The sequence below is a fragment of the Macaca nemestrina genome, chromosome 5, assembly GCF_043159975.1.
Source record: "Macaca nemestrina isolate mMacNem1 chromosome 5, mMacNem.hap1, whole genome shotgun sequence".
In the NCBI taxonomy this organism is placed as follows: Eukaryota; Metazoa; Chordata; class Mammalia; order Primates; family Cercopithecidae; genus Macaca; species Macaca nemestrina.
In genome coordinates this window covers 38,449,359-38,473,050 of record NC_092129.1, presented here as the reverse complement: position 1 = coordinate 38,473,050, position 23,692 = coordinate 38,449,359, and the positions used below count along the sequence as shown (strand labels likewise).

At 36.7% G+C, this 23,692-nt stretch overlaps 1 long non-coding RNA gene across 1 annotated transcript; it reads left to right on the top strand.

The window, feature by feature from the left end:
- The first annotated feature begins 5,964 nt into the window (after window positions 1-5,964).
- LOC139363133 (uncharacterized) lies at window positions 5,965-22,705 on the top strand. Its single transcript, XR_011623046.1, has 3 exons — window positions 5,965-6,049; window positions 14,187-14,283; window positions 22,607-22,705. It is a non-coding gene; the product is annotated as an uncharacterized lncRNA (long non-coding RNA).
- Window positions 22,706-23,692: the final 987 nt, after the last annotated feature.

Here is a 23,692-nt window from a genome sequence, read left to right as displayed (position 1 = left end):
GTAAAAGTATTTATAAAGATATGTGAGCAAATTTGAAAAATTACAGAAATATAAATTGCCAAAATTGACACTAGAAGAAATTTAAAAAACCTTGAGTACATTAATAATCATTAAAAAAAATCAAAGTAGAAGAAAAATATCCCACTCACTCCCAATTATAAGCCTCAGGCCCAGAAAGTTTCTAGATGAGGTTTACCAAATTCCTTGACTTCTTCCAGAAAATAGAAAAATAGCTGTTTGGCTTTTCAAATGTGGTTAGTAAAAACTGACTTTAAAACTGGATCAGAATAGTGCAGAAAAGGAAAATTATGGGCAATCAATATTTAAGAATGTAGATGTAAAGCTGCTAACTATAATATTGAGTAACCAAAATGGAGGACAGATACAGACAGATACAGAACATTCCATCCAACAGCAGCAGAATGTACACTCTTCTCAAGTGCACATGGAACGTCCTACAGGATAATTCAGATGTTAGGCCACAGAATAAGTCCTAACAATTTTAAGAAGATTGAAATCATATCAAGTACACTTTCTGGTCAGAATGGAATGAAACTAGAAATCAGTAACAGGTGGAATTTTGGAAAATTCACAAATTCAGCAGGCCTTTCCTATCTGTGGGTTCCATATGGATTCAATCAACTGTGGATCAAAAATATATGGAGAAAAATATACAAAAGGGTATAATGGTAAAAGTAATACAAATAAAAAATACAGCATAACAACTGTTTGCATCATATTTATATTGAATTAGGTATTGTAAGTAATCTATAGATGATTTGAAGTATCTGAGAGGGTGTGCGGAGGTTATATGCAAATACTATGCCATTTTGTATCAGGGACTTGAGCTTCTGTAAACTTCAGTATCCATGGGGCTCCTGCAACCAATCCCCAACAGATACTGAAGCGCTTCTGTATGTGGAAATTAAAAGCATGTTCCTGAACAACCAATGAGAAAGAAGAAATCAAAAGGAAAATTAGGCCGGGTGCGGTGGCTCACGCCTGTAATCCCAGAACTTTGGGAGCCCCAGAACTTTGGGAGCCCGAGGCAGGTGGATCACCTGAGGTTAGGAGTTCGAGACCAGACTGGCCAACATGGGGAAACCCCATCTTTACTAAAAATACAAAATTAGTCCAGCGTGGTAGTGCATGCCTGTAATCCAGCTACCTGGGAGGCTGTGGCAGAAGACTCGCTTGAACCTGGGAGGCAGAGGTTGCAATGAGCCAACTCCAGCCTAGACAACAAGAGTGAAACTCTGTCTCAAAAAAATAAAAAATAAAAAAGGAAAATTAAAAAATATTTTGAGACAAATGAAAATGAAAACACAACATGCCAAACTTATGGGATGCAGAAAAGCATTTCTAAGAGGGAAGTTTTTAGCAATAAACACCTACACCAAAAAAGAAGAAAGATCTCTAACAACTTAAAGTAACACCTCAAGGAAGAAGAAAAGGAAGTACAAATTAACCCCAAAGTCAGTACAAGGAAGGAGACAATAATAGAGCAGAAATAAGTGAAACAGAGACTAGAAAAACAATAGAAAAGATAAAAGAAACTGAGTTGTTTTTTGAAAATATAAAATTGACAAATCTTTAGCCATACTAAGAAAAAAAGAGAAAATTCAAATAAATAAAATCAGAAATGAAAAGGGAGACATTACAACTGATACCACAGAAATATAAAGGATCATGAGAGACTATTATGAACAATTATACGTCTACAAATTGGAAAACCTAGAAGAAATAATTTCCTGGACACATACAACCTACAAAAATATAACTCAAATCATGATGCAGAATGACAAAGTGACTCATCAAATGATACTGCGTATGTGATTAGTGTGATGGACTAAATCTCAAACATAAAACTTCAGAGTGGACTAGAATGATACACATAACACTCATGAAAGGGGATACTTTCTGTCAGGGGAGACTGGGAGGCGGGATTCCAACTGTGGTCAAAGTCGTCTTTAATTTTATCTAAAATTCTTCAACATTCTTTCTCTTTGTCTTTTACCCCTACACTCTTCCCTTTCTTCTTCCCTCTTTCTTTCCCTTACTGCTTTCTTCTTTCTTATCTTTCTTCTTCCTCCTTTTCTTTCTTCATTCCCCTCGACTTCTCCTTCACTCTCTCCCTTCATTTTTCTTTCCCTTACTTTCTTCTGATATAGACTTATGTTATACACATAATATTCCAAAAATATACACATAAAACATTCCTGCAGTAAATGTAACAGTACAAATATGTACTTTCTAACTCTTAAATGTTATTTTTTAAGATAAAAAATTAAATGAAGCCTAAATTTTGAAATAAGTCCATGTTCTTTGTGAACTACTTTATTCTAATTTCAAGAATTAGTCTAAATTTAGGCATCACTGCTAATTTAAAAAGTGTTTTATTGTGATTATCTATAATTTTCAATCATCTCATAGAAGCACTGACTTACTTAGCATGGTATTCAGTTATTGTAAAAGAAAGACAAACCAGACAAGAAAATATGTAGTTTCATGTGGAAAGTTTCACTTCTTTTAAATACCAGAAATGAGTTCACATTCTCAGGGATGAAAGGAATGAATCTAGAATCCTTAAAAGGAATCTTTAACTTGCTTTGAAATAATGTGTATACATCAGTTCTCTCATAAGAATTAATTTCCCCAGAACTGACAACCTTTCCCACAGTCATGGACAACCTTGCTTATATTCAATGCCTGGAAGATTTCCTCATGGCCTGGATCAGAGTGGAAAACATTTCCACCAGGATAGTATCTTGAAGAAACAGTGACAACACCATTGTCTTTGGAAGAGAGGCAGCAGCTGTCATGTGTAGTATTGCCTATCATTGAAAAGTATATTCCTGATGTGATGCTATTTGACAAGTGGTCAACATTAAAACTGGTTTTATTTTTCCTAAGAAACACAAAATGCCTGTCTGACTCTGATTTCCAAAGTGGCTTGGCACTGTTCATTCAATGACCGTTGGAAAAAATATTGAGCTCATTTGGATACTTTCTTGCGGTACTCTGGTGACCAGAGTAAAAGTACTGATGAGATTCTAAATGTTTTGAGGCCTCGCAAACCAGAGATGGACATAAAATAGATATAGTTGTGTAATAGCTTAATTAATGCATGGAGCTCAGACTTTCAACCTAGAAGACAATCTGCACTGAGTTTCTGGCTGTGCCAGAACACAGATAATTATAAACTCTCCCAAGGTGGTTGTTGATGAGATGATTAATGAAATGATGACTATAAAGTGCTAATTGTTACTATGAGGTGTTACTTGGATCAATAAGTTAATCATGTTGTGTCAGTCTTGCTGTTGTTTCTCTTTCGCTTTTACTATTGTCTATTCTTTTCATTTGGAACTGATGGCATTTTTACCTTGTATAATTTCTTACCTGTATTATACACATGGCTCTATTACTAACTTTCCCTCTCTCAAATCCTTTGGAGAATATGGAATATAAACACTTTATATTTATTAATAGCTAAATTTTTCTAGATCTTAGATCCTTTGTGAGCAAGATTGAGTATAAGCAGATTAAACTAAGTAGTTCAATTTATCATGAATCTATGTGCCACTTTGTCAAACAGATGTAGAAGTTTTGAAATAATCTTATCTTTTGTGCCTTATCATTTTTCATAGTGCACATAGTAATGTCGGTACTTTGTAAATTCTGACATTCAGCAACCATAGACAAATTCTATTTAATTTCTTTAATAACAAACATATTGGCCTCAAATCTGTTTCTTGCTTCATAAAATAATGTGTGTCTATTTGTAAACATTTCTACCTGGCATTGCTTAACTTTCTTTTTCTTCTAGGATTTTAACTTGTATTTTTATCTCTGACAAAGTCTTTTATTATTTTGAACTCAGGCTTTAAGACACTATACACAGACACACATACACACACACACACACACCCCATACATAGAACATATATACTGCAGGTAAAAAGTACACAAAAATTAAAGATTATAGTTATGTTTTACTATAGCCCTGCATTTGAGTTCGGAAAGCAATGTCAAAAGTCCAAACGATGTTTTTTATTGCTCAGTTTAAGTGGTATTGTTGGAACACTTAACTGTATAAATATGTGGTTGATACTACTGCAAATACCAGTCAGTTCTAATATAGATATTGTTTTCATGCACTTGAATAATGTTCTTTATCTGGCTTCATTTCACTCCGTATTGGTGGAAGATGAATTCTGAAGAATCTCTGGGTCAAATATATAAATCTGTTTTAGTTTAAAAGAGTGAAAATGTAACTTGTATATAAACCAATTTAATAGATAAAAAGTGTAGTTTTATATTGAGTATGGGCTTAGAAATCTTGTATGTGCTATATTTTTAAGTCAAGTGTGAATCATTAGGATTTGCCAAGATAAAAAATGTAGAGTTGTGTAAGGCCGTGGACATTTGGACAGTTTTCTCTCCCCATATGAGTCATGCTAGGTCACATGTCCAAGTTTGAAATCACTTTGAATTACTGATTTTTTCCCACTCTTTTTCAGACTTTAGTTTAGTCCAAACTGGCTTGAAACCAAACTCAGCGAAGTTGAAAAATAGGCTTAAAAATAAACCCTTCAGAGACAAAAAATATTTTCCACCTTCAATAATTTTTTAAGCATCTGGAATTTCAAGTTTGAGCTGTGACGTTTTTTGAAATTTGAATTTTGGATTTGGATTCCCTAATTTCGACGTGAACTTCTGAATATGTTCTTCACTAAAAAAAAAATTTAAACCTACAGCAAGTGTCAACAAATTTCCAATTGAAAAAATGACTTAAATTTTCCATCATAAAAAACGCATCCTGGCCAGGTGCAGTGGCTCATGCCTGTAATCCTAGCACTTTGAGAGGCTGAGAAGGGCTCACCACTTGAGGCCTGGAGTTCGAGGCCAGCCTGGTTAATGTGGCGAAACTTCATCTCTACTAAAAATACAAAAATTAGCTGGGTGTGGTGGTGGGTGCCTGTAATCCCAGCCACTTAGGAGGCCGAGGTAGGAGAATCGCTTGAATTCGGGAGGCAGAGGTGGCCACTGCACTCCAGCCTGGGTGACAGAGTGAGACTGTCTAAAAAAAAAATTAAATAAAATGCATTGTAAGAGAGTTTGAGAGGAAGGAAAACATTACCCTATGAATGTTAGGGTAAGAAAAAAAGACTTGTGACATGTGATTTCAACATACGTTTAAAGTGTATATGAAGAATTGTCATTTTGATGAATGATATGCCTTAATGGCAAGATCTCTTGTTGCAAAGTAAAAAAATCAAGTAGTGGCAATGGATGCATCACTGAATATTTCCTGAATTATAAAGGCTATTAATTAGTACCATACCGCATAATAGACAATTTGCTGGAAACAATTTTAAAAATTTGTTGTTTAAGAGAAAGCAGGGTATTGTAGTCACACCATTGACAATATTATTTCTTATAAGATTGTTTTTATTTTTTAAATTATTTAAAATTTTTTTAATACAACAATAACAGAGGCTTTTCATTAAAAATTTAAAAATTCAGAATGAAATAAACAATAAGAATTCCAATTCCGTTACCTCTCTTCCTGTTTTCTAGGGGAGGCTTTATTAACATTAACATTTTGGCATGTGTCTCATTGTTTTTGAATCCAGTAATGCAAAATACAAAAATATGTGAAAATATAGTCTTTCTCTCATGGACTAGGAGAAATGAGAATAACTCATTTCTCATGTCAGAATCACTAGTTCTTTTCTGCCTGGTCTAGTTGTATTTCTGTTTGTATGAAATCTGTTAAAATGATTTGGAGATGGTTTCCCTAAACAGTTTTGCCAGTCATTTTATTCCACAAGTTTTGCAGTTTTCTCTAGCATAGAGAGGCAGTTCTGAAATATTTTTTTGGATGATGTATATGATAGACACATTTGGAAACAGAATTTTCTCTTTTTTCTTTTTACTAATGCAAGCTTTACTATACTTACAGTTTCCACCTGAAGAACTTAGTAAACTGACATATGGACCAAAAAATTTTTATTGGAGGGTTTGTGATTCCAAAATGGATCAAATGGTAAGTGTAAATGTACAGTGTTATTTATCTCTAGAGAAAGAAATTTGAGCTTCCTAGAAATGAGTGAATATGACTTAATTAAACTAACTGTTGGACAAAAGTCAGTATGAAATTTCAAGGGAAAGCAGTAATGACTCTTCTTGCTGTCAAATTTATGGGTAGATAGGCAGAACCTAGCACTTGCCTCTGGAAAACACATTTCAGAGCTCTTCTGAAGGGTTTCCACACCTTGGAAAATGCTGCTTATTTCCATAGTAAGCTGCTTCACACTAGTGGCCTTTTAATTTCTAGTTGTCACTAATTAGACACATTTATCCTATGTAACACTGCCGGTCCCCAAGTAATCCACAAATAACATTATCTATAAGTTCCTTGGCCGAGATAAGACATGGTGTCAGTTATTAAGGTCTTTTGTGGCTGGTGGTCCCTAGCATTTTCTTCTCCGACTTCTTGCTTGCTCTGTCAATCTTGTCTCTGCCTCAGTACTTAGCCCTATTTTTTCTATTCAGATTTTCTTCTTCCTGACTCTCCTACTTTTGTCCAATATTCTTATCTTGTTCTTCAGTATCTCTTTTCTTTTGACTCCAATTACTTTTAATATTTGCTTTGACCTGTATCTATGTGTTCCTCAATTAGTCACCATTACATTAGTGTTTGTTGCTTGGATTGAGCTAGTTTCACACTGTGCCTCTGTGCTTTGTTTTGCTATGACTGTCTTGGTCCTCTATTTTCCTCTTTATTCTTGCTGACAGCCAGTAATAATACTTTCATCTGTAATCTATACTCTGTGTCCCCATAGGCACACACACACACACACACATATCTGAATAATTTAACTTTTGTAAACATGTATATATATGTATACATAGTGTATAAATTCATAAATGTTTGACCACATATTTGTAATGCAGTCATTCTTTTATTTTTCTTTTTGTTTGACTCTCTTTCCCCTCTTTCCTTTCTGACTACCAAACCTTTTGCCTCTCAACTGTGGGGTAGCCATATTGGCAATCTAGTTTGTATACTACCATATTTTTAACTGTGCTTAAAAATCATATGCATACATACATCTAGAATATACACTTGTACATACAGAACACATACATATAAAATAATGTGTATGTACACACACATACCACACACACACAGAAATACACACTCAAATGTATATGTACACACATATATGAGGGGAGATATTTAACATCCTTTATTGTTTTATATTTCCCATTTAACATTACCCATAAAAATCCTTCCAAATCTAATAATATGGCCCCACATTTTCAACAATAGTTTCAAAATATTCTATATGGTAAACATACCATTATTTATGCATCCTCCCATTAACTAAACCTTCACTTTGTCCAGCTTTTATTTCTGACTTCCATTTGGCCTCTTGGTCTTATGATTTCGGTTATATATTTGATCTTTCTCTCTGACCTAACCCAAAGAAAGACTTTTAATCCTAAAACGACACATTTATTGTTGAAAAATATTTATAGGTATTTTACTTAGAACTGCTGAATAACAAATTACCCCCCAAACTCAGTGGCTTAAAATATTCATTTTATTTTGCTCCATATTTTGAGGGTGAAAATTCAGGAGTTACTCATGAGGTTGCAATCAGATATTGGCTGAGGCTGCCAATATCTAAAGGCTTGACTTGGTTCAATGTTCAAGATAACTTACTCTCATGACTGGCATTTGCTATTGGTGGTGTTGACTGGAGTACCTGTGGGTGAGAGTTCTCCAGCACGATAGGCTCAGAGTAATTGGACATCTTTCATAGTGGTTGGCTTCCCCTAGGGTGAGAAGTCCAAGAACATCAGGCAGAAGTTGCATGATGTTTTCTTACCTAGACTCAGAAGTTACATGGCATCACTTCTTTCATACTGTTGGTTGAAATAGTCATAAATACACCCACATAGATCCTATCTCTGGATAGAAGGAATGTCAAAAAGTTTTGGATCCATTTTGAACAACCAATGTCTATGCTCTGGTCACAAATTATTTTAATTTCTCCTACACGCAAAATACAGTCATCCCCTCTCAAGATTCCCCTTCTCTTTATCCCCCCAAGCATGTATCATCCCATTTCAGCATCAGGCTTGGAGATTCAGACTCTTCTTAACTAAACCAATGCTAGGAAGGAGTCTCTTCAGATATTGTTCCCTGGGTTCATCTCTGTGAGTACCATTCTTTCTGATCTGAAGATCTGTGATATAAGAAGCACATTATCTACTCCCACACTTCCAGTAGAAATTGGTGGAATAGACATTAGATAACTTAGAGATACTCTCATTTAAAAAGGGGGGAATGGAAGTGATAATCGCCACTGATTTATAGTGTGCCTGGAATAAGCTGAGCACAAATTGCCAGTTTTAAATGAGGGATCAGCACTGTTGCCTGGGACTAATTGTCTGTAGATTTTGGTTTGCCCTCAGAATCTTGCTTCTATCTCTCTGATTCATCTTTCCTTTCCACAAGAAATGACCGGTGTGGCAGCTGAGTCATTTTTTTCAGTCTGCTTCCTGCTCAAAGGCATCCCTCCATTTTGTACTGTCTACGTTCATTTCAGTTCAAGCTTATACAATTCTTTTAAAAACTCTGTAAGCTTCTTGTGTACCAATTTAAAATCCACTCCATTAGATAAAATCCACTCCATTAGATAAAATCCACATGCACAGATCTCTCCCAGGTAAGTCCTTGTGTACCTCGGGCTCCCTATAAGGTGGTTATGAGACCACACTCTTAGCAGTCTTAGAAGCCTTATTATTTAACAGAAAGGCTAACCAGGCAATCCTTAAGATACTTAAAAGGCTTTTTTGTTTGTTTGTTTGTTTGAAAATGTCTCTGAGGCACCATCTAAAATGATTCTGAAGTTTTAAAAATTGCAGTCACAGCATAGTCTTCGTATTGACCATGAGACCACATTTTTCCAGATTCAATATTTATCCTAAGACGTTTTCTTATGTTTAGAATTTTTTTCTGGGAGAGATTGGAAACAGAGTTGTATTCAAGTCCATTAAGCCTTGGCTTCTTTCTATTTTCTCCACACAATCTTGGAAACAACATTTTCTTCTTTGGCTCATCTTGCTCTATCTATGCCTTATAAATATATGGTTAAAAGAAATCAATGGACTTTTTCATTCTGCCTAGCGATCTCCTTAGCCAAATCCATCACTTCCTGAGGCACATTTTCTATTTTCTGTTACTGCAGGAATGGTTTAACTAAATTTTCCCACTATAGAACAAGAATTCCCTTTCCTCCAGCTTCTAATAACATTTTTCTCAATTACCTTGAAGCTCTCACTGAGTATTTTCAAGGGCCATTAGACTTCTGACAGTAGTCTCCTTAATCCTTCCAGCTTTTTCTCAGCACCCAAACTGAGTGTTCAGCACTCAGTCTCAAAGTCAATGCACATTTTTTGGGTTTTGTTGTTGTTATTTTTGTTTTCAACAGTAACCCACTTCTAGGTAACTAATTCTGTTTTGATTACTATTGCTGTGTAACAAATTACTCTGAAACTTAGCAACTTAATCTTTGTTTTGCTCACAATTTTATGGGCTAGGAATTTGGAAAGGGCTTGGAGGAGGGATTCTTGCTTGAAATCTCTTCTGCAGTTGCAGGCATATATCACCTGGAGATACAGTAGCCTGAGGATACAGTAGTTAAATTGAGGATACGGTAGCTCAGTTGGGCTTGATGTTCAAGATGCCTCCCTCATATTACTGGGAATTTATGTTGGCTGTTCAACAGGAGCTCACCTGGGCTTTTACTGAATGCCTACACATGGCCTGTCCAGCACGGTGGTTGCAGGATAGTTGGACTTATTTCATGGTGCTTGGCTTCTTCTAGAGAGTGTTCCAAGAGGATCAGACTGAAACTGTATCGCCTTTTCTGACTTAGCCTTGGAAACCACATCACTTACACTATATTCTATTGGCTAAAGCAATCCTAAGTTTTTCTGGTTTCAAGGGGATAGGACATAGATAGATCCTTTGATCTACCTTTTGATACGAGTGTCAAGAAATTTTTGACCCATACGTTAAATTCACCACACTAGGGTAAGTGTATCAACAAATGGCCTTGATAATCTGTTTGTTTACTAATTTGAGAGTAGAGCAAACTACTCACTTGAACAATATCCTTCATGCCATGTTGGTTAAATTATTCCTGCAGCTGGTCCAAATGTGGTATCTCTAGCAGTCCATCTTTTTTCTTTAATCACAGGACTGCTGAAAAAGCTGGCTGTAAAATACTAGACTCAGCATGTTGGCAAAAGAAAACAGGGCCCTCAACAAGGCATATCTGGTGACAAAAACAATTTTCAGAACTTTATCTTTCAATTTAGACATCTAGTTTACCCAGTCTTCTCTCTTAGCTTATTAAATAACTGCAAGGGGCACACCTAGACTTTGCCAGCTTTTTTTTTTTTTTTCTAATACAGTGATGATGGGGTTTCAGGCGGCTCCTGCAGGATAATGTCTTGGCTTGACTAGTAAGTAACACTTTTATATGTGTTTTACAAAGATAAACAGCTAAATCAAAAGAATGCAGATGCAGGTTTTTCTTGTTGGGAAAATGACTGGAGTCTACTGTAAACAGACATCCATGTAGCATATCAAGACTGTCATTAAATCCAGAGGTGACACTTGAGAAGCTCACAGGGGAACTAGTGGCTTTCAACTTGAATGGGAAAAGCGTTTGGAATTTTGGACCCACTTGACAGTGCTTTCTCATTATGGAGGCTGGCATCCCTGTTGCCTGGATCAGCATAGCAGCTTCAAATACAAGGAAAGAATTGAAAAACAGCCAAAGTATTAAATTTATTAGTTAATGTAATATCAGATAGGTCATCAAAGGGCTAAGAATTATTTCACTTAAGATGAAGATAAAAAGAATCAGAATTACCTCTTGATTAATCCTCTCATGCTCCATCTTTATCCAGGATAGTCTTGTCCTTTCTTGGTGGTCTGAGGACCTCTCTCTCCTCCACCCACTGGCTCTCCTCTCAAACATGTCCATTGCAATACTGGATCTTTAATTTTCCCCCAGATTGTTAAACTTTTTATAGAGAGCTCCTTTTGCCTTCTCAACTTAACCAAAACACGAATTTGCTCTGATGGCACGCCCTTCCTCAAACCCAGCTGGAGGGGAGGCTGTCCATTCTCCCTCTCCCCAGGTCCTGGGGTTAGAAGATGAAACCAGCTTTCTCCTAGCTTTCTTACGTGACCACTCTGTGATATTGGCACAAATCTTTAAATCCTCTTTCTGAAAACTCTCTGCTCTCTTGGTTTCCAATATGTTATTCTCTGTGATTATAACCTTTCTTCATAGACTTTTTGTATTGGTTCCTTCCCTTTGCCCTGCCCTCTCAGGATTGGTATTCTCTTGGTGTTTTCCCTATCTAAAATCATGTCCATAATCTCCAGCTTTCTCCAAATCCTCATCCTCTGCTTCCCCAATATATTTATTCTTTTTCTGTAGTTCTTATTTTAGTTAATGGTATATTCATCTGGTTGACCACCAAACTGAAAACCTCAGGGTCAACCCTTATCCCAAGGTGTAGTCAGTGACCGCATATGGTAGATGCTGCCTCTAAATTATTTCTCAATTCAATCTCTATCATTCAGTAACTGTCATTGTCTTAGTTCAGACATCATCGTCTCTAATCTGATCTTGGGAATCTCTTACGTGATTTCACTCCCTTTGGGCTCTTACCCTACAAACCGATTCTCCATAGTGATCTTTCCATTACACAAGTGGAAACATGTTATTTTCTTTTATCAAAGTCCCTTGTGGTTCTTTGTTTTCTGCAGGATTAAATTCATTAAACCAGCTCAGCTTTCCAGGTTCATGTCCTGCTTGTTCTTCCTAGCTTTATGGGGCAGCTTTCTACTTCTTTAAAACAGCATGTAATATGTTCTTTCACATACAGACTGGATACACTTAGTATCTGGAGTGTTTTCCTTCCTTGTTCCTTCTTCCTTTGAAAATCAACCCTTTTCAAGATATGGCTCAAATATTACCTCCGTGGTTGAGTTTCTTCTATTATAGCACCTAAGAAAGAAAATGGAATAAACAATGTTTACTGAAAGTTAGGTGTTTTGCCAAGTGCTTAAAAGTTGTAATTTCATTTGATTTTCATAACAGCTCATGCAGTAATTATTATTACCCTATTTTATAGATGAAGAAACTGGGCTTTAGAGAGGAGGGATAACTTCTTGAGAATGTCAATTTACTGAGGGCAAGGATTGTGTCTACTTAGCTCTATGCCCCCTCAGCATCTAATTCACTAGCTAGCAATAAACATTCAATAAATATTTATTGAAGGAAGACTAATGAAAGGCTATTCCATTAAAGCTGGAGTTACAAAGAGATAAAAATCTGTAACAGAAATTCTCAAAATAGTGGGGGTTATTGTAACATGGGATAGAAAATAGGAGTAGAGGCAAAGGAGAGAAAATGGGGAAAATGTTTTTTTCAAAAAGGAAATGTAAGACTTGATTGATCTCAAGACAGTAACACTTTAATGTTGATATTCATAGGAATACATGGACATCAAGATGAGGAAAGGGTTTCTCTCTTCATATAATGTTTGTGGATTGTGTCAAATCAATAAATCTTGGTAGATAATAATGTACCAAATAAAAAGTAGGAAAAATGAATACAATAGGACACCCAACAATTTATGTATTTTTAAGTTGACATCATTTCCCAATGTGTTAAAAAATCGTATGATTTTGGTTTTTGCCTCTTCAGTCTATCTAACCACATTATGAATGTTTTACAATTGAGCTAAATTTCTAAAAGTTAAAAACTTAAAAGTAATTTCAAAGCTCTTTAAGGCTTTTATGTTTTTAAAATATGCATTAATGTTTACTTAACTAATATTTGAGATTTATATAATTTTGCCTTGCATTAAATGATAATGTTATAAAGTTTCAGGTGGATCAACATTTAAAAAATTCAACTCTGAAAATATTAAAGTGCACGTGGATATTTTTTAAAAAGAAATGCAAAATAAACATGAAACTTCAAGGCAACAGGTGATATTTGCCATGGAGGACAAATTTTATGTATTTTTTTTCATAAGGTACCTCTAAAATAGATCAAGAACTCCTGGAATTTTAGTGGGTGGTTTTGAGAACATTCTAGGAGCCCAAACACCTAGTTGTAAATTGAACAAAGTGAGGCAAGAAGGTGAGTGGGATTAATTAAGGGTCATACATAAAGTAAGATTAGAGCCAGTGACCATCACCCAAAACATTTCCAAGTCTTTGATTTCTTTTTATTTTCACAGTTACTATAAACTAAAATAAGTGCTTTATTATCAATGGAGGAACAAGGCCATCTAGTTGATGACATCAGTACATTGGCAGCTTCTGTGGTTTGTTAAGGAAGGGGGGATTCACTTAGGTTGTCTTTCTGTTGCCTTCCCTAGGATGGGCCCCGTGAGGGTGAACACTGCAGAGTCAGAGGCATAAAATGTGATAAATACCCTCAAAATATGGTTTGAACCTCTAACTTGAGGAGTTACAAGAAACATAACTTAGAAAGAGGTAATTAGGAAGGATGTGCTTATCTTAGGTTTTCCCAGATTAAATATAACCTTGCATTTGAGTATAAAACTGCCAGAGCTAGTAATACTTTGGTTTATTTTAGGGGGGAAGGGAGGGCGGATATTCAGACAAGTCAATTAAAAAAGAAATTCTTGCTTAAGAATTATCTTTATGGCTCACAACTGTGAACTGTTCTACATTCTCTATTTATTAAATAAAAATTATTATTCATGGCCTCTTCACTCCTTTTCATGCTCTAGTCTTAAGTTTTACTCAGAAGTGTAGAAGGATCTGCTTTTACTCAGAAGGGTTTTGAAGATTTCCAGAACCAGGGTCCTTGCGTTTCTCCCACTAGTACTTATCCGAAGCTGAGGGATCCGCTTGGGGCTCTGTGAGAGCAAGCCCTTTGATTGTCCTGCTTTTGGCCAGCTGCCAGCTTTGCTGCGTGATGATTAAGTGTGCTTTTACCCAAAAAAGTTCAGAAAAGCTTTAATTATTCTTGAAAACCAGAAAGTGTTATCAGACTTTGTACACAATTGGAAGCCAGATGATGACCAGCTTTTCTTACCTCTAGACAGATGCTGCTACAAAGAGACCAATCAACAACTGCTCAGCAGAGATACAGATCTGAAGCACAGAAGTGCAATAGACACTCCTCATGCCTTCGCCAGGTACCACTGCGCTCCTCTATCTCATGTCATTTCCTGCCCACTCCTCTGGCCTTTCCAAATATCCAGGTATTTATTGGAATTTTTATTATGCCACATGCACAGCCTTATATTTTATATATGGAGGGTAGGTAGCTATAGTTCATTTGGCCTTGCCTGCCACTTTATTCAAACCAGCACAAGGACTCTGAAAAACATCAAGAAAGATTATCACAGTGAAAGAATGAAATAAGGTTTAGGTGCAAAGTAGAGGGAAGGGGAAAAGAGCCTATTTACATTTAGGAGGTGATAAAAGTAAGTTCTTGGATTATTTGAAGTAGGTAATACATATTATTTTATGGAACAAATTGTAATTTAACAAGTAATTATAATTTAAATATAGGACATCTTGTTATAAGCAGTACAATAAGTTGTTGTCTACAGTACTGTTTATAACAAGATGTCCCATATTTTAGGTATTTTCTTACAGTGGAGAACTAAAAATCAATTTCTGATATTTCTCCAATCTGCCAAATAAGATCATTTTCTTACCCCCACCTTGACTCAAGCCTCATGTTCCAGCTTTTTTATTTGTATAACTCTCACCTTCTGGACCCAAGGTGGGAAGAGAACCATTTTCAGCCCTGAATAGACACTCAGTTTTTTGGCTTTCACTAAACTACACAGTCAGATCCAGGTAGGCAAAACAAGCTGGTCTCATTTTGCTTGGAACCTGCTTAGTCAATGCTGATTAAACCTGAATTGCCTTTGTGGTTTGGTCACAGAGTTGGTAACTGAACCTCATTTGATTCAGTCACTGTTGTTTACCAAACTTTCATCCTCCTTCAGTATTGGCCCAGAGTAGGATTCATTCAGTCATGTACTTCCTGGTTTAATATGCACCAGCCGCTAAGGGAGATAAAATAAATGAGATGGATATAGCCCTGAATTTGGGAACTTAAGGTCTATTTGGGAATACAGATCACTAAGCAGGCAATTACACATCTCTTAAGTGCTGGGAAAGAGAAAGAACACTGTGTTATGTAGTCACCAAGGGAGGGTGCATAATCCTGCCCTGAACATCAGGGAAGGCTTCCTGGAAAAGATGGCATGTAAGTTGAGGCCCACAGGATGAATTGGAGGTAGCCAAGTGACACTTGGAGAAAAGAGTGCTTCAGATGCAGAAGAGAGTGCTTTGTAGAAGTCTGGAGAAGAGAGGGCATGGCATATCTGAGGAAAGGAAAGGAATTCCACATTAGTAGATCATAATGTATGGGTTTAGTAGGCAAGGGTGGGACTAGGAGGTGGGGTGGGGGACAGAATAAGTAATGGCTTCACTGGGCTTTGTGAACCACATGGCTCAGATTGAACTTTACCTTGAGGGTTTTGAGAAGTGCCTGGAAGAGTAATGTGATGGGATTTGTGTCTCTAAAAAGATCATGCTGGCTAAAGGAAGGAGACTGGACTGGTGCGACACAGCTAGGGAGCTGCTGCATTAGCCCAGCCAAGAGGCCTGTTCTAGTTTGGTAGCATTGAGCCTGCAGGGAAGCCAGTGGACAGGAGATAGGTTTAGGAGGTGGAATTGATACACTCAGTGATTGATGAGATTTAGGGAGTCACAGAGTGGAAGAAGGCGTGCATAATACCTCTGATTCTGGTTGAATAACTGTATAAATTATGGCTTTTTCCCTGAAGTAGAAAAGGAAAAGCATTGGTTTTTCCTAGTTTCCTGTGGTCAGCCATACTTTCTTAACAATTCTTCCCTTTTTCCCTCTTCTCACACTCACTGGTCTTGTCTTTCCCTCATTTCCCTGTTTTCTCTAAGGTTGTTTAGGCATTCAGTAAATACCTGAACAACTCTAGCCTTGCAATCTTGACCTGGAAATATGGGAGAGACTGTTCAATCTCTCTAGTTATGTTTACAAAGAGCCATGAGCCTCTGGAGGGAGAGAAAAAGGTCAAGAATGAATATTTCCCGTTAGTGCCAAGCTTACCTGAAAGAGCTCCTGGCTTTGTCCCATTTTAGAGGGGCTTAACTTTTCTCATTTGGAAAACCTTGCTTCATTATGTTCATGCATTTGTACCTACTTTCTTCTCTGTTACAAATGTTTTCTATCACTTATTTTTCAGGCAAAGTTTTGCCAATCTGCTTAGGCCCAGATCAGCTATGACCTCTTCAGTGAAGCTATTCCCAGCTCCCACAGGGAGAACTTTGTGGCTCCATCCCTGTTCTTCTACATCCCTTTGTCTGTATCTCAATCACAGGACTTACTACCCGTTGTATTGTCTGTCTCCTTCCTCCTCACCTTCCGACCATCCCATCACCTCACACTGGATTACATCATCTCCTTGAAGGCAGGGATTCTATCTGTTTTATTTCTGTTTCTGTCATTGTAAGGGGTTGGACTTACACATACTAGGTGTCCAAGAAGAGTTTAATGAGAAACTATGAATGAATTCCTCATAGACTTTCTTTACAAATTGGTTTAAATGTCCACCTCCCTCCAAATAGTTGTTTTAGTTAAGTTTATTCCTTAGCCAATTTACCAATACATATTTGAGTCTTTCTTATAATAATCGTCCTTTTATGTGAATAATTAAGCCAACCCTGTGAGACTCCTGAGTTTGTTATGAAATGCTAAGCTTCCTAAGGACAGACAAGTGTTGTTTCTGTACAACACTGACCATTCCAATTCTCTAATATAATGTACAGTGTTTCAAAAATGTGGGGTTAATTGTGACACCTTAGGTAAATTACTTAAACCTTTCTAATAAACCTAAGTCAGATATAAAAGGTAATAATTTCTATCCCATTAATATGCTACAAGAATTAGTTGAGAAAAATGCATTTAGAGCATTTAGGACAGTACCTGGAGCACAGTAAAGATGCTCAATAAATGCCATCTTTGCTTAATCTCTGCTTTCTATATATTTAAAATTCATATATATTTGTGATTTTTTTTCAACTTTATCTTAACAGACTGGTGATTGCATGTGTGTATGTGTGTGTATTCATTTAACAGATGTTGATAAATCAACTATTTATTAATTTAACTTTATTTTTCATTTTCATATTTTAGATTTAGGGGATGCATGTGCAGGTGTATTACATGGGTAATAAATCACAATATGTGACGTTGACACTTGGGCCTCTCAATTTTCCATTGCCCAAGTCATCAACATAGTACCTGATAGGTAATTTTTCAACTCTTATTTATTTTGATTTATTTTTACCAGAGTACATACTCATAATTCCATGATTAATGATTAAAGAAAGCAGTGTATATTAAATACATCGCCTTGGTCAGAAGAGCACTCATGGTTTCTACATTTGCTTTTGGCAACAACTTTGTTAAATCTCATGTTTTGCTGTTAATTTATCATTTAGCGTTTGCTTATATATTTCTTCTTGCTCCAGTGGGAACTGTATCTTTTAGTTTTTTTGATCCCTATAGTGCTAAGTACGAGGCTTTGTGCTTATTAGGCATTCAGTAAATATCTGAACAACTCTAGCCTTGCTCTCTTGACCTAGAAATATGAGAGAAACTGTTCAAACTCCCTAGTTGTGTCTACAAAGAGCCATGAGCCTCTGGAGGGAGAGGAAAAGAGGTCAAGAATGAATATTTCCCATTAGCACAGAAGGCTTTGAGAGCCCTCTCATCTTTTTCTCTGAAGCTGTAGGGAGTTCTGTTTCCTTTCACCAGTGCTCCATGTTGCAGGACCCAAAGTGAATTTTTGGGGAACTCAGGGAAGATGAGAGCTGATCCAAGATTCCGCACTAACCTCCATAGCCACAGTATTCAGAAATCAAGCATCTGGGTTCAGAAATGATGACGTGCTTTAGTGAAGCATGTGGTTAAAGGGCCAGTAAGTCTTCTAATTATGCAATCCCCAGCCTTCTATGACTACCAATGATAAAAGAGCAAAGCATGTGCTCTTCCTTCTTCCCTCCCTCCCCCCTCCCTCTCTCCCTCCCTCCCTCCATTCCTCCCTCCCTCTCTCCCTCTCTTTCTTTCTCCCTGCCTTCCTTTCTTTTTTCTCTTTAGAAATGTTTTTACTGTTTTTGTAAAAATGATACATGCTTATCACAAAACAATCTAAGCAGTGTAGTCATAGTATATTTAATCTCTTCTAGATTGCCTTCTTGAATTTCATCAGGATCACCCTTTTAGGGTGAAAATGAGGTCTCGTTTTTGTGGTTCCTGCAAACAATGTAAAGTGACAGCACTTCTGATAGGGTGGCCCAGGCTGGCTTCAGAGGCTTCCCCAAGCCACAGACTGGCCTGAGCTGGATCTTCCAAGTGTTCTGCTTAGATTTTGACGGCAAGGTTTTGCTATCTCAAGATCTCTCTTCCTACACTGGAAAAAATTGACCTAAATGTAAGAACATGCAGCTATGACAACTATTGACACTCTGGATTGAACCAGCTGTTCTTGTTCTTTCTCTTCCTCCACTCCATGTGTGTCCCCTGAGTCTGTGTGCTGGTAAGATCTTCACAGGGAAAGTACAAGTTGACATTCCAGGGTATATGAGTGGATGTGGTTGCCCTGATCAAATTCTTAAGCCATTTTGGAAAAGTTAAGGAAAGCACTAAGAGTTGTGTGTACCTGTATACAATTACTAATTGTAATTACACAAGATACCCATGGGATCCTTACACTTTGGATCTCAAAGTATCGTTCAGCTTTTCTTAGTATGGATTATATCTTACTAAGTGTCATTAAATAGGCATTCTGGGGAAGCTTTTGAGTTTTTCATTGCATTAGGTTTATGAATGTGATATCCACCTGGAAGAGGGAGAAATGTACTACATCACTGCACATAGTAGGCAGACAATAGATATTGTTGCTGGACATAGGAGCCAGGCCAGCACTTGAGTTTTTAAAAAATTGGGTGCCTTGGTTAGCCTCCTCCTTTACAGACTTCTTTAGTATCAGAAAATTTAAAGATCAGGAAGTTTTGTGAAGCTTTTGGTAACCTCTGGTAGTTTACTTTGCAGAGAAGGCAGTATCGCTGGTACTTTGGAAATGTTTCGGGCTGGCTTACTCTCCAGTGCTGCTCCCTTAGGGAAATTTTCTCCTAACTTGACTTTCCCATTTGAATATTTTCCATATAAACTTTGCCTTCTTTCTGCTCATTTTTTTTTTTTTTGCCCCACTGTAACATCTGCTTGACTGTGATGTCACATTCCCCACCCTCCCCCAGCAAGGAGACAATGAGAAATGACTGTTCATTGATTGCTGAGTATGTGGTATACTGCAGTTATGGGTCTTGACGTTGAAAATGATCTTGTGAAGAGGGTGTGGGAGGAATGGATCAAATGGGATAGTGTGTTGAGAAAGCTTCGTCAAAGTTCATTCACCATTTTTGCACACTTCTTATAGAACAGGTGCTATGCTAAGCATAAAGATATGGGATGAACAAGAACAGACTTGGTCCCTGCACTCATAGCTCTGACAGTTTAATGGGGGAAGAGAGACCTGTTTTAAAAGGAAGGCTTTGAGCAAGGATAACTGAGGGACATAACATAGTTTCCAGGGTCTGCAAAAGACTTCTTGGGGTTCTAACTCAAGCAAAAAAGTCTTCTTTGAAACTCAGTTGTCGTCCTTTTGTTGTTACTCTTGTTGGAGGACTCAAGATCTATCCCTGACATACATTAACCATCAACCGGGCATGCGCATGTCCAATGTAAGGTACTTGTGTCTTCAGAAAAAGGTCACACTCCAATAAAAGTGCAAATGTTATTGAAAGACAGCAAAGCTCGGTGAATACCAGTATTAATAAAATTATCAGAGGACTAATCTAGGAACATTAAGCTATAAACCCCTGAGTTACATAGTTTACACATTTACTAGTCCAATCCGATTGTCAGGAAACTGAGGAAATGGAACTCAGGAAAAGTCTGTCACAGAGCTAAACATTTGATGAACAAATAAGTAAATGGTTGAATGGATTGGCACCAGTCTACATATACCTTTTAAGATATCTGTCAATTTATTCTAAGGTTTCCTACATATTTTTCTCAGTGATTCTTTTAGTTTCAGAAGTTAGATTAGAATGTGAGTACTTCTGGAGAAAGTTACAGTAACCACTACATTTTATTAATATGATTATTCTTATTATTTTGTAACACCTAATGAGCAATGTCATTTAATTCTACGGGAGTGAAAGTCAAGCAAGCATATTTTAAAATCATTAAGTATAAAACACTAATATTTTAAGAGCTTTTGATTTTCTGCCAAAAAATGGACATTAAAAGAGGTTTTTAAAAATTTAATGATTCACCCATTTCACAGATTTAAAAAATGAAGTCTCGACACTTCTCTAGGTTTCACATGGAAAATCAGTGGCAGATGAAAGAAACTCAGGAATTTCTTTTTTCAACTTGTGCTTAACCAATTGGAGACAGGCTGTCTCCAGGCTATATTTTATTTCTAATAGCTATAAAGTGAATGAACTCAAAGAACAGTCCAGCATCCTGCTGCAATTGATACGAAAAAGGACAGGGGAAGAAAAGATTCCTCATTAATGGATTTATATTCTAGTGATAGGGTTAGGAGGTAGAAAGGTCATTTTGAAAAGAAAAGTGAAATATAGAGCATGCGGAAAAATTATCTTGTTATCTGACTCAGAGACATGAGGCCGCATGTTATCCTCTGTTCGTTTATTTTTTCTCCTAGTTTTCCTTTTATTTTTAGATAAATGTGAGTCAGACAGATGAGACAAGAGTAATTTTTAGAAACTCTCTTCTCTTGCAAGCTTTTGGGAGCGGAGTTTTTCTCGTTTTATATGGTCTAATTGGAAGTGCCATTTAATTGCAAAGGAAGAAAATTGGGCAGGTAAATTAGTAAGAACAAATAAATGTCTTGTGAAAAGTTGAGCTTACCTTCTTATTAAGTATATTAGCTCATAATCAGACAAAATTTAAAGCTTAATTAAAAAACTGAAATTGAAGGTCTCTCCAGGTTTTTTTTTTTTTTTTTTTTTTTTTTTTTTTTTTTTTAAGAGGAAAGGCATTATAACTCTGAAAAGATTTTTTAGTTTAGTAAAGAGCATGGGATTAGAAAGTAACTAACTATTTTGGTGGTTTTATGTTTAGTGACAAGTTTCTTACATATAAACCACTTAATTTAATTTTCAACAGTTACTTCACCAGGGATGTTTTTATTTATTTTTTTCAAAGTGCAGACAAGGAACTTTTAGCCTTGAGAGTGTAAATGTATTGGCATAGTATCCTGGGTTCAAATCCAGCTTTGTCTGGCTCTGACCCTCTGCTCCTTCCCCACCCAAAATTTCTCCTGAGGTATCTACTAGCTTTTGGTATCGGGGATGTGGCTGAGTGAAGCACACTGTGTCCCACTGACTTCACATACAGACACACACAAGTGGGTGAGATACAGCTTGTGACTCAGGGCATAATGGAATATGTATCAGGCACTGTTGTGGCACAAAGGGGGAATGATCAACTCTGCTTGGACTGAGTGGAGCAGGTCAGCCAAGATTTTATGGAGGAGGAGAAAAAGCCATTTGAGCTAGGTCTTCCTTGTTGAGAAGGCACAGTAGGTCACCTGAGATGGAAGGAAAAGTCTGCCCAGAATGGCTTGAAACAGTGGCATGGAGGATATGATTGCAGAACTGTGAGATAAAATGCAGGACACACAGTTAAAGTTGAACTTCCCATTAAACCACAGATAATGGCTTAGGATATCCTATGCAATAACTGGAACATATATGAACCTGTTATGTGTGGGTTATTGGAAATTCAAATTTAACTGAGCATTCTGTGATTCAGTTTGTTAAATCTGGTCATGCTATGCATTCAGGCTTTGTTGGAGTATATCATGTAAGGCTGGGGGCACCAGGAGGGTTGCTGAGAGAGTTAGGTTGAGGCTTACACTTGGGGAAACTGGTCTTTGCTATACATGGCAAATGGGATTAAAAATAGCTTTACTCTACACAATGGATGTCTGTTCATCCTATGGCTTAGTAGGTCATATATGCCACTTACCAGTTAAAAACACAGTTGGAATAAAGCATTGTCTCTAATGAAAAGTACTTTTTGCTCAAGGAGTCATGTAATAAAATTACTTATAACACATTTTCAAATTAATTCCTAATGTCTGATTATTCTTTTCTCCATAAGAGAAATGTATGAGAAAGGGAAGAAATGCTTTAGAGGGAGGAGAAAGTTAAATAAAACCAGCGAGAGAAAAAACAGATACATTTATATGGCATATATGTGTTTCCTGTTTAATTTTTAAGTGGGGCAAAAAAGACAGATGAAATTGCATTATCCCTGTGCAAATCCCATCTAAACTAAAGCAAAGATATTTTACTCTGACTCAGGAGCATGGAATTCTTCCCAGAGTCACAGAAGATGGCACAGCCTGGGGACAATCGGGAATCACCTGGAGGATGGCAGGTAGCACTGTTATATTTACTTAAAAATTTGGCCAGGCATGGTGGTTCACCCCTGTAATCCAGCACTTTGGGAGGCCAAGATGGGAGGATAGCTTGAAGCCTGGAGTTTGAGACCAGCCTGGGCAACAAAATGAGACCTTATCTCTGAAAAGATTTAATCTTTTAAAAAAATTTTTTAAATTTGAGGATCACAGATTGTTTAAAAAAGTATTTCATTTTTGTGTTTTTTTCTTATGATGTCCCATGTATCTGTGACATTGGCTCATTTTGCTTGTCTCCTACATTTGTGGTATTGGTTGAAAGGCGGCATCTAAACATTTCGATACAACATTTAGAAAATAAAATGGCTTGTGAGAGCAGTGACTGCATACCAATTTAGATTTTTCTCTCCCTCCTCATTAAATATGTGACTATGTCTTTTGTTTACTTTTCTCCCTACTCCAGAAAGGATTTAAGGCAGCTCATAAATATGTGCGAGACCTATCACTCCTACGCATGTGGCCATTCAAGCGTTTTGATGATTGTACATTTTAAAGCTAAATGCAAAGACCTCTTTATAATTAGTTTGTGTGTGCTTCTGAGGGAAGTTACGGTAATCATTACTTTTGTTGTTATTATTTCATTGTATCTAATGAACAATGGTAATAAATCCCGTGGGAACCAACCATAGTATAACATATATATTTTGAAAACCGTTAGATATAAAAATTCTAATTGACTTGGAGAAGTTTCTTTCATTTCATTTTTATTTAGTAGGATATTTCATTGTCCTTGGCTTAAGCCTTTCTTTGCTTTAGATGAGGTTAAGGAAAGACAAAAATCTAACTGTGATAAACACAGTCTGAATTTCATTATTAACACTTTCATATAAAGACAGATTAATAGCCAAAGTAGATGCTGGTCATAATGAATGACTTTTGATTCACTGTTTTCCTGAGTTATTTTTACTTTGGTAGGCATGTTATTTTGGCTTAAAAATAAAGTGCTATTAGTAATCAAGGATGTGAGTTC